At 41.2% G+C, this 5,962-nt stretch overlaps 1 pseudogene; it reads left to right on the forward strand.

Annotated features, from left to right (window-relative positions):
- The first annotated feature begins 3,007 nt into the window (after window positions 1-3,007).
- LOC105526789 overlaps window positions 3,008-5,962 on the forward strand; it is a 27,582-nt pseudogene continuing 24,627 nt past the window's right edge.

Consider the following 5,962-nt stretch of genomic DNA (forward strand, 5'->3'; position numbering starts at 1 on the left):
TATAACTAGGCCAAACATATCTTTATTAGTCAAAATAGGAACCATTACATTCAACACATTTTTCCCAATGAGAGAAATATTTGTTTATTTCTGTAGCATAAAAATCCATTCTTCAGGATTTGGTGAACTCTTGGAAAGTATTTCTACCTTCTGCTGGTTTTGAAAATGTTTTCCCTGCAAAAAGTTGTTGAGGTGCTTGAGGAAGTGGGAGTTGCTTGAGGAGAGGTCAGGTGAATATGGCAGATGAGGCAAAACTTTGTAGCACAATTTGTTCGACTTTTGAAGTGTTGGTTGTGTGATGTGTGGTCAGGTGTTGTTGTGGAAGAGAAGAGAATTGGCCCTTTCTGTTGACCAATGTTGGCTGCAGGTATTGCAGCTTTCAGTGCGTCTCACTGATTTGCTGAGCAGACTTCTCAGATGTAATGGTTTTTCCAGGATTCAGAAAGCTGTAGTGGATCAGATTGGCAGCAGACCACCAAATAGTGACCATTGCTTTTTTTTGATGCAAGGTTGGCTTTGAGAAGTGCTTTGGAGCTTCTTCTCGGTCCAACCACTGAGCTGGTCATCGCCGGTTGTCATATAAAATTCACTCTTCATCGCATGTCACAATCAATTGAAATGGTTTGTTGTTGTGTAGAATAAGAGAAGATGACACTTCAAAACAACACCTTTTCTTGATTTTCACTCAGCTCGTGAGGACCCACTTATGGAGCTTTTTCACCTTTCCAATTTGCTTCAAATGCCAAATGACCATAGAATGATCGACGTTGAGTTCTTTGGCAATTTCTCGTATAGTTGTAAGAAGATTAGCTTTGATGATTGCTCTTAACTGGTTGTTGTCAACTTCCGATTGCTGACCACTATGTTCCTCATCTTCAAGGCTCTTGTCTCCTTTGCAAAACTTCTTGAGCCATCACCACACTGTATGTTCATTAATAGTTCCTGGGTCAAATGCATTGTTGATGTTGTGAGTTCTCTTTGTTGCTTTATGATCCATTTTGAACTCGAATAAGAAAATCACTCCAATTTGCTTTTTGCCTAACATCATTTCCATAGTCTAAAATAAATATAAAATAAACCGCAAGTAATAAGTCATTAGCAAAAAAAGATTAAGTGAGAAATGCACATTAAAATGATGTATAACATAACCACATTTATTTAAGACTATATTCCAATATCAAATGGCAAATTTCAACAATGCAGAAACTGCAAGTACTTTTACACCAACCTCAAAACTTGGGACAGTTGTCAGGTCAAGATTTTGTCTCAAACAGCCAGAAGCTGAGGGATCATAAGCATTTGTGTGAGGACTGGTAGGCTGGTTTATAGCCAGAGGACCCTCTCTCAACAAGATTCTCCACTTGTGAACTCCAGCCATTCTTCCTATCTATGCTTCTTGCCACTTCTCTTCCTTTACCAGCCCATGATTTCAGACATAAGGATACCCTGTTGGAGCCCACATAACTTTCCCTTTTTTGAGTGCTACATGTTACTCACCTGTTTCCCTCCACCTCCATCTCTACCTATTATATTCCCTTCGTTTTTCAGCATCCAGGTAAAATGATGTTTCCTCTAAGAAGCACTTTGTAGTCTGCCCAATTAAGGTAGATTTCTTCCACTCTTGCGACCCATGACAATTTTATTGTACTAGCCATAATAATCTGACTTATGTTGAACTTAGTTATTTATGAGGTTATCTCAAGTTCACTGTAAGCTCCACAAAGCTAGCCACCATGATTTAGTCATGTTTGAATCCTCCCTTCCTAAACACTCCCTATACACCACCTAGCCCAAGTACTAATTATTGATGGTTTGTGACACAGACAGGCTCAGCAAAAGTTTCTTGAATGCAATTAAGACTAAGGACCTTTGGCTTCTTTGATGCCTATGTTCTTTGAGGTAAGGTAAAAAATGAAACTGATTTGGATGCAGTCACAGGGGCTTTTTTTCTCTGGTGTTTGATCTAAGCAGGGTCTGTCCTCCAAGAGTTTTTTAGAACCAGTCAGAGTGTCATGGCCATTCCAGCAAGGGAACAGAAGTGCTAGTCAGGAACCAAGGGAGACTTGTGTAAACAGTCCTGAACCCCTTCCACATGGTAAGAGACAGGGATAGCCTGTGGCCAGACCATTCCTTCCAACTGTCCAGATCCTGGACTTATAACCACAGTGGACACAGGGTCCTCATGTTTTCCTTCCCTGTACTGTGTGCTCAGTCATTTGGCAAGGCTAAGGCTGACTGAGATGACTCACATTCAGCAAATTTCACTCCACAACAGAAAAACAAGGCAAACAAACAAAACAAAACAAAAACAAAAAAGAATGAGGTCAGGAGATCGAGACCATCCTGGCCAACATGGCGAAACCCCATCTCTAGTAAAAATACAAAAAAAAAAATTAGCTGGGTGTAGTGGCATGTGCCTGTAATCCCAGCTACTCAGGAGGCTGAGGCATGAGAATCGCTTGAACCCAGGAGGTGGAGGTTGCAGTGAGCTGAGATCACACCACTGCACTCCAGCCTGGTGACAGAGTGAGACTCCATCTCACAAGAAAAAAAAAAAAAAAAAAAAAAGTCAAGGTGAAGCAACAGTTAACAGAAAAGGGGAACAAGAGTTGGGAGCAGGAGATTTGAGGACAGACAATTGAGCTCAGTCCTGAAGAGCGAATCAGTCTCACCATGGCAGAAAGTATACATATTCCAGGAGCATGACTAAAGTTCATAGGCCAATGAACTCAATGTTCAGACTGGTAAGAAAACCAGAGTGATAGGAGGAGCTGTTCTGTCGTGCAGGAATCAGAGAAAAATAGTAGGCCCTTGGTGTGGAAGTGATAGTGCTGGTGCTAATTGGGTAGGAGTTGCTATGGAGTGCTGAGGACCTCGGTCCTTGAAAAACCTTCACCCTTCAGCTTGAGCACTGACTGACAACTGGAAAGGGCTGTGAGTATCCACACCCTTATTAATATAAGGTCAGCAATGTCACTATCTTTCCAGGATATAGGCACAGGCCATCATGGCTGTAGAAATCTGCAGTGACTTGATGCTGAAGCAGAAAGTAATATATATCTTATTGCTTTGAGAAAATAATCAAATCATTTTCTACCCTGGATTGTTCTAGATAGAATTTTAATGTGAACAGAATCTAAATGTGTCCACCAATCTTACTCCCCTTTTCTCACAAGAATATGGTTCCAATGATCCCTGTTTTAAAGAAGATTTCTAGTGTAATTATGGGAGTATTTGCCCAACTAATCCTTTTCTTTGCTTCTTTGGCAAGGTGCTCAGTTATCATTGTTTGAGTTTAGTTCAGCTGTGGAATTGTCTTCTAACTGTACTTGGGCCCTGGAGAGGCAGAGCCTTAATGGGGGCTGCCTTCTCCACATCCCGCAAGGATTGCAGAGATCCAATAAGTCAACTTTTACAGAATGCTTGGGGATCTGAAGGGTCTATTTGGGCTATAAATGTGCCAGGAAAAAAATCCTTGGATGTTCATTACTAGTGTGGTGGCTCAATGTACATCCCATTTTCTACCTTGATACCTTATTAAAAAGTTGGAAAATCTCTATTGAGGTGAGAAAGACAACTTTTACTTGTTCGGTGAGTGGTTTTTAAAAGCCTTGGAGATTCATTCCTAACACAGGTCTATTCCAACATGTCAGAGGCATTTACCATTCACCCACACATGCAGGGAAGGCAGGAGACAGAATATAGAAGAAATTAGAGCCTCCAGGGTGAAAGGAGAAATTTTTCTTTTTTGGCTGTAAGGAGGTCCTTTAAACACAGCAGCTGTGGGTGATGTCAAGGGACAGCTATTGCAGCCCATCTCTCTACACCCACTCAGTGGGGAGGAGTCAGATACAGCCCAGGATTTTTCAAACGTTCAAGTTTTCACTAAAAATCTTTATTAATTCAAAGCATTCAGCATGACTTATATAGGGCAATCACAGTTACTGATTGTTTAGATCTTGTAGAGAATTCAGGATTTGCCACTTAAAACCAAAAACTATAAAGCATTTGAATAACTATTCAATTACACAGGAGGAATTCTGTCTCCAAACCCAAGCACCTACTTTGAATTTGGACTCTTAGGACTGATAAGATGTTCAGGTTATGTTAGTAGCATTGATGTCCAGTTATTTGCATTTCCAGCTAACATGGTGGGGTCATGGAAACGGGTCTATGAAATCATTGCCTTAGTTTTTTACCTTCTTCACATTGCTGGGGACCCTTGTGGGAGGCATCATCAAACTCTCCATCTACTGACAAGCTGAGGTGATGGCCCAAGGCAGACCTTCCTTCCCAATCAACACTTCACCAGTTTCATTCCAATTTCATTCCAATAAAACCCAACTCTTTTCTCCAGACTCTTGATCTCCACTTGTTGCTTTCCTGGAGCTGGTGTTTGAACTCAGCTTTTCTTCCCTCACATCTTCACTTAGCTAACCTTTTTGCCCTGAGCATCATTTGCTACCTGTAAAGGTAAAGGATTCCCTGCTTTAAATCTGGCCCTATAAAAAAAGACCGTTGATCTTAGCAGCTGTCTTAATCCGTTCGTGTAGCTATGAGACAATACCTGAGGCTGGGTAATTTCTAAAGAAAATAAGTTTTTTTGGCTTATGGTTCTGCAGGCTCTACAGGAAAAAATGGCACCAGTATCTGCTTCTGCTGGCGGGCTGTTTCCACTCCCAGTGGAAGGTGAAGGGAACCGGCATGTGCAGAGAACACATAGAGAGAGAGGAAGCAAGAGAAGAGAGGAGGTGCCAGGCTCTTTTCAACAACCAGCTCTCCTGGGCACTAATAAAGTAAGAGTCCATCTCCACCCAGGCAGGGCATTCATTGATTCATGACCCCTCCCATTAGGTCATACCTCCAACATTGGAGATCAAACTTCAACATGACATTTAGAGAGGTAAAAAACAAAGCAAAAACAAAACAAAACAAAAAATTATAGCAGCCGCCCAGCCTCCAGCCCAATAAAGAATGAAGAAGGACAGTGGCTTTGTATGTACCAGAGTAACAGAGGTAGACCCTCTCTCTTTTCCCTCCATTGTCTCAGAACGTCTTCTTTTGTAGCGACTAACTATAAAATCGAACAACGAGACTGTAAATACTGAGACCACCCAAACAGGTTGCCTCATCCTACCTTCGTCAGTGAATACCCCCAAGATTCTAGTGTAAGGCATCATTCACTGCTTTTATGCTGGTATTGTCACCCACCAAAAGGAAAAGATAATCTAGATTTTGTCAAGCTTTCCGTACAAATTTACCTTTATGCTGAGGAGACATTTTGTTCCCAAAGGGTAATTTATTCAAAAAACTGCAATTGTCTAGGAAGAGGGACTTATAATGGTGATGCCTTTGTAACCATCACTACACTGTGTCCTGACATTTATAATGAAGCCTAGAGCCAGAAATAGATTCTTCAGGAGCATGGGATGTGTCTAAATGCTAGATTAAGTCTATTCTTCTTGAATGTACCTCTGCCTAGGAGGAGTCCGGGGGCTTCCATGTCGGGGGATTCAGTGGGCTTCTGGAATTGCCTTTGGTTTACTCACGAGCTCTCTTGATGATGCAGCAGTGGCCAAGCTGAGACCACAGACACATGTGCTTCCTTTCACAGGCAACTCAGAAAAAAAATAATTACCTCAATTTCTAAGCAAGGCAGAATGCTAACCTTTCGCTATCTGTTTTACTCTCCCTTGAAATTATATTGATCTGGTCTTTCACTTTGTGATTAAGAGAGAATTTTGTTAGCAGCTGAGATGTGCTGCTCTTATATTTTTCATTGTTATTGAATCCACCTTGAAATCCTTGGGTAGAGAGTTGGAATGTTTTGGAAAATTAATTAAAAGAAGACTTAAAAGTTTTTACAGCTTGAAGAAACTGAGAAGGGTCACCGGGAGGATCGTAGGCCCTTCCATATTCAGTAGAAAACTATTAGACATTTTCAGAGACAGAGAATTGTAAA

The sequence above is a fragment of the Colobus angolensis genome, unplaced genomic scaffold (genome assembly GCF_000951035.1).
Source record: "Colobus angolensis palliatus isolate OR3802 unplaced genomic scaffold, Cang.pa_1.0 Scaffold6, whole genome shotgun sequence".
Taxonomy (NCBI): domain Eukaryota; kingdom Metazoa; phylum Chordata; class Mammalia; order Primates; family Cercopithecidae; genus Colobus; species Colobus angolensis.